Source organism: Nothobranchius furzeri, chromosome 8 (genome assembly GCF_043380555.1).
Source record: "Nothobranchius furzeri strain GRZ-AD chromosome 8, NfurGRZ-RIMD1, whole genome shotgun sequence".
Taxonomy (NCBI): Eukaryota; Metazoa; Chordata; class Actinopteri; order Cyprinodontiformes; family Nothobranchiidae; genus Nothobranchius; species Nothobranchius furzeri.
In genome coordinates this window covers 70,912,899-70,920,884 of record NC_091748.1, presented here as the reverse complement: position 1 = coordinate 70,920,884, position 7,986 = coordinate 70,912,899, and positions in this window count along the sequence as shown.

The following is a 7,986-nucleotide window of genomic DNA, read 5'->3' as shown; positions in this document are numbered from 1 at the left end:
GGGTGAAAATTGATGCTGGACTTAAATTTGATGCTCACATCAACTCTGTGATGCGGTCCAGTTTCTTTCATCTGAGACGCCTTGCAAAAATCAAGCCTATGCTGTCGAGAGCCCACTTGGAGTGGGTACTCCATGCTTTTGTAATTTCTAGGCTTGATTACTGCAACTCTCTATATGCAGGGTTGTGTCAGTAATCACTGCGCCACCTACAGGTTGTGCAGAACAGCGCAGCCAGGTTCCTGACTGGGACCAGGAAACGGGACCACGCTCTCCTTTAAGATACACGTTCTGAGAACATTGCATTCACCCGCAAACAAACACACTTCCAGCTTAGATTCATCCATTCACAGGGTTGCTATTTAATACCAAAGTTTTTATAAATTGTCTTTTATAAAATGTCTTTTAAATTGTCACGTTTTAAATTGTTTAGTAATAAAACCAGGAATTTACATTGGCAAGCGGAAGGCCGATGAGGTATTGGTTTAGAACATTTATAGCTTTTTTTTTCTTTGTTAGAATAGGATTAACAATGTGTGTTTGTTCACAGATCTTAGCCTGCTACTGTTTTCCAGTTCTTTTATTAAACTTTTATTTATTTCCGGTTCTATTTTATCATTAGTCGTCTTCGGTAGAGGGGGAGGGAAGGAAAACTTTGTCGGGAGATTGGTGGTTAGCAGTGAAGACGTTGCCGTCTCTGGGATGGTAGTTAGCTTCCTTTAGAGTATCCGCTGTAGGGGGTTGTCGGGGGTTTTACTCACTTCTGGGGGCGTGTGTATGAGCTTTAGTTAAAGGGAGCACTGGGTGTTTTCCTTTTCCTATATTATTGTCTTTTGTGTCGGTTCCCTACAGCGGCCTTGTGGCTGGCGTTGTGTGTGTGTAGTCCCAGGGCCAGCATTGTTGTCGCTCCTCCCTCCTCTTGCGTTTAGAGTTTTAGTCCACCTCTTTTATCCCGGCCTGGTTTTTAGTAAATCTTATGTTGGCGATGTTTCTTGTGAATAAAATTGTTAACTTGTGAACAAGCCACTGCTATGTTTCATTAAGGGTTATTACCTACGGTTTAGGACCTAAGTATCCAACCTTCTAGGTCACATTTACAATACACACAAACACTAAGACATGAGGATCTTCTGCCTGAAGGAGCAGCTTTTCTGTTTTATACAACCTTCAATGTGTGAAAACCTTTCAGTAAGGAGCTATTCCTCTTAGGCATTGCTGATCTCGGGCCGGTAAATGAACCGGCAAATGAGAAAAGACTGCGACCTTTATTTCCTCTCCAAAAGGCCAAATGATCTATAATCACTCTTAGTATTCGTCACCTTTGTATTTCCAGTGTTCTCTTCCATTTACGCATTAAAATAGATTTCTTATAAAATATTTTGCAAAGTTTTGCCATATATCTTACCCATTTGGCAAATTCTAAATCACAAACGTTATAAATCCTCATTTTCTAACATGCAAATGAAACCAGAAGGATGTTGGTAGAACAACAACAGTGTTGTAACTGTCAGTTCAAAGAGGGTCGTTGCCCCAACAGGAAAAAACACCTCGTTTTAAAAGGAGTTTTAGGGTACTTCTGCCCTGTTGAGGCGTAAACTAACGCAGTCACTCGGGAGGTAAATCTTTTTTTTTGACCTGGCGCTGACATGGTGGCTCAGTGGGAGCTTCAGTCTGCTGATTTTTGACGGAGTGGCGTGATTTTACTGTTCTGAACTCAAATCTTGGTTAAAGACTGTAAATAAAAAATGGTAGATAAAAGTTCCTTAAATCTATAAATGTGTTTCTGACCTTCATATGTTTAGCAACCGCCTTGCTTCTTTACTCGTTCAACATGAAATGAGCCTTTTTTTCTCGGGTTTTGTTAAAACTGCATCAGAGCTTCTTATCCTCTTAGATTAAAGGTGAGATAACCAGCCTGGTCTTCAGCTTGGGTTCAAATTAAGCACCTGCTGGCTTTATGATAATGTTCTGGTGTATTTAATGTCTAAACCTTCATCACACAGTGAATCTGTTAAGCTTTGAGATATTGTGAGATTTTCAGCCGTAAATGCAGGATACAAAAACAGAGGAGCTATTTTTTTATTTGATCTTCTTCTCTTCTAAGATCACTCCCTCCCCCACCTCTCCTCTCCTGTTTTCCACCCTTCTATTGTTTTGTTTGTTTTTCCCTCCCTGAGGCCTCCAAAAGCTAAGTTTAGCAGGGAGTTTGTTGCTTTCTGAGGATGCCCTCAGTGTTGGCAGGAAGTAGTTCAGTCTAATCTCATTTTGAATGCTCACATCTTTAGGATCAACGGCGTAGCTTTCACCTGGCTTCAGAACTGCTAAAATACTCTAAAACACACATCTGCGGTAATCACTGACGTTCTGGTGACTTGCATGATTGTGTAAATCAGACCGCTCTGAGGTCAGCGTGATTAAAACGTCTATTTCTGTGTCACCTGTGGCTTTCTGAATGGCCTTTGTTCAGCGTAGAGTTTACTTGCTGCAGGAATGATCTAATGAAGACGAAGAAATGTTTTTCTTCGTATATATAGTGAATATAGTGAACTTGTGTGACCTTTCAGTGACCTTCTGTTGATTCTTCCTCACTACCTTCTCTTCATGCTGCTGTTTCTGTCAATTTAAATAAAATCGGGATCCTGCTTTACCTTTTCTTATTCATTTTTGTCCTCCTTCACATTTGTTATTTTAATTTTTTCCATTTTCCCAGTTTTTCACTCCAATATATATATATATGTATATTTTAATGATTGTTTATTTTTACATTTTGTTCTTGTGAAGCGACGTGTGATTTTTATTTTGAGAGGCGCTACATAATAAAAACATTTCTTCTTCTCTCTAGATAAAAATCGCATGGCTCATGTTAGTGACGTACGAGGGGCCATTGAATGTTTCATGTGTCAGGATTTGGGCAGTTTGTACGAACCTTCTAAATTTTACTCTAAAGAAGGAATTATGAACAATTTCCACGAATGTTTGATAAATGAGGGCCCTGGGCCAAAGCAGATTATGCTCCAAAACAGCTTCAATTACCATTTTTCTGCGGGCGTTCATGCAAATTTTAATTCTTAAACTTTCCAAACTATTAAGGACTTTTTAAGTCAAGTTTGCATTAAAACATGAGATTAAAAAAAAGAAAATGAAAACCAGAGACACGAGGATGCGAGAGTGAGGCTCAATCACTGGTGCATATGTAGCAACGGCATGCCCATGCTGATGGAGATAGAAAGTTTGTTGCAAAGAGCCCAATTTTAGCAGCTATCCACGTTATCACTGAAACACCAAAGCTAATGGCCTTGTTCAAGTTGAGCAGCGCCTCGCCTGGAAAACAGCAGACAGACGCAGCAGGGGGAGCTGCTGAAAGCCGGCGTTTAAGTCGGACTGATATCCCTACATGTGTAGCTCGCGGGTGACGACGGATGAAGATATCGTGTTAGAGTCGGTTAGAGTTCATAATTGTTTAATTTTTTATTTTAATTCTGGTGCCTGTTAGCAGCTGAAACACATCCTCATGTGCTTGTGGATATCCTATATTGCATATGAAGACATGACTGTAACAATAAGTAAAGGTTAGCAGCTGTAGGTTTAGTGTGTTCATAGGAAACGTGACAAAATAACACAAAACACATTCCTCTTTATGGCCTATATAGTTGTCATCATCAACGTAACATGACTTACAGAATACATGTGACCAACTAACATTTCATGTTCTACCACCGGATGTTTGGATCAAAATATGAACCAATCAGATCTTAGATCAGGTGAGAGCCAGGCGTTTCCCGTCATGCCCTAGGTTTTGTAGCTGGTAGAGAGCAACTGCAGCGCCCAATTGCTCCAAAATCTGCGGCCGCCTTGATCTCACGAGGTTATCGTTGCCTACGTAGGCATGACGTCAGAGCAAGTCGGCGTCAAGTCGGACACAAATCTAACCGGCATGCACTGCTCGCCGATCACCGGTGATCAAATCTGCGCAGAACTGGCTCATCTCGAGCACGGCCACTGTCTACAACCAATTTGAGTCATCATCCCACATTGCCTTGCACACTTGAAAACATGGCTGCCCCTGTACCTCCAAAATAGTTTGAAAACAGCTAAGATTGTTTGACGAAGACATTTTTGGAGTTTATAACTGTAACACCTTTAGAGCAACGTGTCTTTATATTCCAGGTTCCTGTAGGAAAAAGGAGAAAAAAAGATGAAAATTTCCTGCTGTTCCATTATTAAGACTTTTAGCTGCAGTTATTGTTCCAAACTTCAAAAACACAAATGTTATGACCACTCCTGACCTTTTAGATTGATTATTTTTGATCAAAAATGGCAAATGAGTGGACCCGTCTTGGTTTTTAATTTCTACTCGTCCGGTCCAGACCAAACGTTTAAAAGTTAAAAGTACTTGTGAAAGTTTTGGAACATGTAAACACCTTCAGTAACAAACCGAAGTGACAGAAACACACTGATGTTACGCTCCAGGGCCGAACCTTCGTGTTGATTTGGTGATGAGATCGTCCAAGTGAGGGGAGAGGAGGAAGTGGCTCAAATCTGTGTCGCCATAGCAACAAGAGGATGTACAGAATCCGACTCCTTTTTAATCTTTCTTTAAATCATCTTTAAGAAATGTGTGTGTGTGTGTGTGTGTGTGTGTGTGTGTGTGTGTGTGTGTGTGTGTGTGTGTGTGTGTGTGTGTGTGTGTGTGTGTGTGTGTGTGTGAGTGAGAGAGAGAGAGAGAGAGAGAGAGAGAGAGGGAGTGAGAGATGAGAAGGGTGAGAGAATGAATCTCTACAGTAATTGTGACAAATATCTTCTTGTGTACCTACCCCTACGACACACACACACACACACACACACGCACGCACGCACACACTTCTTTCTGTCAGAGTGTGGATGTGTTATTTTTTTCCGACCCTGGCCTCGTTTAGTCTCTGCAGCACGCCACGTTTTAGAACAGCAATCAGCCGTTCTCATTTGGCCCCTCTGTCTCCTCGTGTAAAAGAAAATTCCTCCGCTCCTCAAGTGCTCTCTCAAAGTGTCCAGGCTCGGATATCTAAGTGGTTTGTAGCTTTGTGGCAACTCCGCTGATTGAAGCCGAAAATGAAAAAGAACAAAAATTTTTTACTGAATCGCTCAGAAAAGTAACTTTTTCTTGTTTCTAATATTTATCATGTCTTGGACAGTCCGTGGTGCATCTGATGTCCCAGATGTGCTCAGTTGGACTCAGGTCTGGGGAACGGGTGGGCCAGTCCATAGCATCAATGCCTTGGTGTTCCAGAAACTGCTGACACACATGAGGTCTAGCATTAGGCAGGTTTCCATCACCAGAACTCCAGGGTAGTTCCTGAGATGGGGAACTTGACCAGGAGATAGGATGTCCCAGTCCTCTCAGCTGTCTCCATTCAAATTCAGCCCTTTCAGAACTTGCACAGACGTCAGCCTATCACAACTGCTTTGGCAGTGAGTGATGTCACTTATCAGCCCCAAAAAGTGCCCAAATTAACATTAATAATACTAAAAACATTTATTTTACAGAAGTATGTCATAACTGAATCCATTCAGAAGACAAGAGCAGCTCTGAGTTTGACAGAGGTGCGGCAGACATGAAAGAGATTGAAGAACGCATTGTGGAAAAAGTCTGAAAATGTTTATTCATTCGTGACTGAAGGAGTTCAAAGATGTCCCTGGAGTTCCTGTGCTCTGGGGCAGCTCCTGGATCTCTGAGACTTGGAGCTCCCTCCATCTCCTGCACATCTTTAGGGGGCAGATCTGTGGCCCCTCACACTCTCTATTGGACGCTCCTATAGAGAAACCTTACATATACAAGCGCGGGTACGCACACAGGTGCTCACATGGTGCTCTCATGAGTATGGACTTGCGCACGTTCAACACGTCTTAAGTCTGTGGTTGGCACTAAATGCACTGTGATTTATTATTGTTTGATTGGTCAATAAAACAATGTTTATTATATATTTCCTCATCAGGTTGACGCAGTGATTGTTTGCTCCTCTTGTATTGTTGTGCGTTGTTTTTCTTTTTTTCTCCTTCTGCAGGTCTAGAAGCAGATTTTTTCACCATTGATTGTTTATTTTTTGTTCCCCCCCCCACCCCCCCACCCCCACCCCTGTCTCTTCCTGTCTCTTTCACCTCTGTCTCCATGTCTGGTCATAATTACAAAGCATTCAAAAAAATAACAATAAAGTTTTAAGTATCAGATGCTTTGATGCTCCACCTGAGAGCAAATCTGGAAGGCTTGTCACCAGCATTCAGACATCATTTCTGTTTGCTCCAAAGCCAGACGGGACACGGAAAATAAAAAAAATAAAAAAAGGAAGAGGGGGGAGAGGAATGAAAATGGATTTATCTTTTGTGTGAGTAGCGTGGCAGTAAATGTTACGCTACATCGTTTTTGCTCTCTCACTCTGTTTTCCGTTTCCCCTTCCAGAAGGCGGGAGTTATATCTGTTCAAATTTCAAAATCTCCTTCTCCTGTGCTTGATAAAGTCAGACAACAACCAGCAAAACAAAGACATGGTCACACCTCTGCAGAGCTTCCTTCTTATTACCCAGGCATTTTGCCTCCATTTATTTGCAGTTTTCACCAGATTCCATTGAAACATTTGCATACTGCTTTCTAAAAGCCCAGGGAGCTGTGGCCTTTAATATGAAGACATGAAAGATGTTGCATAAAGGCATCAAAGAGATTCAGCAATACAGAATTTTTTTTGTCAGCTCAGTAAAAAATTTCAGCCCAGCAGTTCTCTAAATCCTGAAGCCCTAGTTTCCAGACTCGAGATGAACGACACGCCGGGATCTTTTTTGTTTCAGCATTTCTGTTGGAGGTGTGACAGCAAGCTGAGCGCTGCTACCTGGAGCCGCTTTTAGCCTAATCCGGCAGCTGGTTAACATTTGATCCTCTGCAGCCAGAAGTCAAACGTGTGCATCGACTGGCCCCATTGTGGCTACCTGGGCCACTTCCATCAACCAATCAGAACATGTTCAATAAGACTGGCAGCCTCTGCTGGATGCCTCATTTCACATCGTGTGCCACCGAGTCAAAGCTGTCTGAGTGCTGGAGAGCTTCGTGACGTAGGACAGGAGGAGGCTGGCAGCTACAACAAAACTGTTGCCGCAGAGTTTTACAAAAAGCAAATGGAAGGCCAAGAGGGAAGGAGATGGAAGCTTTTTATTTTAGTTTATTACAAATGAGGAGAAAAAATATTCATGCAAAGTAATAAATAATTTAAAAACACACAAGGAAATTGTCCTCTGCTAAATGTGATTATTACAAAATCAAAGCAGATACAGACAAAATTTTCTGTAAACAGAGACGTGATAACATGATGATGATTTAACAAAGTGAAAGATTAACTTAAAGATGTTGGCCAGAGGCAAAATTCAATCAATCAATCAATCAAAGCTTTATTTATAAAGCGCCTTCCGCAACCCTGTCAGGAAGCCCAAAGCGCTGAACATGGTACAGTTAAGTAAATATATTGAATAAATCAACAATAAAAGAAATTGAAATTACAAAATACAAATTACAAAGTACAAAATGGAAATTACAAGATAGATGAAGCAGTCCGGTAAAGGACAAATGTGTGAAACACATTTGGATTGAGTGGATGGATTGAGTGTACCAATGAAAACTGTGGAAAACTGTGGAATGGAATGGATTCAACATAAAAGAGGGCCAAAATCAAACATGTTCCTTTGAATGGCATGTGTCAAGAAGTATTAAAGCCTCAGATGAAGAAGGTTTTTGGATTTTCACAGCTGGAAAATCTGATGACTGGCGCAGGAAAAACAGAAACTAGCTTCTGGTCTAAGCTGGTGACTTTTCATAAGGAGGTCTGCAGAATCAGCTATAGAAGACATACCCTGCTCCGGTGTTTCAGCGTTAGCATTATAGCAGAGAACAATGTGTCATCAGTCAGATGTAGCTTCTGAAGCCTCTGCCAGTCTGTCAGATTTGTTTTTTCTCTGGAATACGGCGACAAAA